Source organism: Poecilia reticulata, linkage group LG5 (assembly GCF_000633615.1).
Source record: "Poecilia reticulata strain Guanapo linkage group LG5, Guppy_female_1.0+MT, whole genome shotgun sequence".
NCBI classification, from domain to species: domain Eukaryota; kingdom Metazoa; phylum Chordata; class Actinopteri; order Cyprinodontiformes; family Poeciliidae; genus Poecilia; species Poecilia reticulata.
Genome location: NC_024335.1, coordinates 764,529 through 765,101, shown reverse-complemented (window position 1 = coordinate 765,101; position 573 = coordinate 764,529).

Here is a 573-nt window from a genome sequence, read left to right as displayed (position 1 = left end):
CTGGAACCAGTTCCAACTGGTTAACTCCCTCAGGTCAGACCGCCAGCATCAGACTCACTCTGTTCTGTTTGCGGCGCTCTGCTCAGCTGCAGCATCTCATTCCTCCCTGATGCATATCTGATGCTGCCAGCTGAGGGTTGCCGTGCCGACGGAGCCGTTCATCCAGACCTGAATCTCCTCCTTCACCATCAGACCGTCTGAGCTGAGTGATGATCCGTTTATTCAGTCCAGGTGACAGAAACATCCGATTGGACCAACATTGTTGAGTCGATGAGCCAATAAACTGTTTTTCACGTCATCAGACTGAAAATGAAAAGTTAAAATGTGGCAGAATTCGTCCGTCTTTGGCACATGCAGGAGTTTCAGCTGGCAGATTTTTCTCCGGCCCAGGAGGGGGGTTAAAGGTCACCAGAGATGTTTACAGGAACATCCCATGGGGAGATTCCAGAACCTTCCGGGCTCCACTGAACTCATTAACTGCTGCAGCTCCGTCCAACTCGCCTGACAACAACTCTTCTGCAGAACTCGGAGGATTCTGGGTTTCACTAGGAGAGACCAGAGAAACAGGGAAGA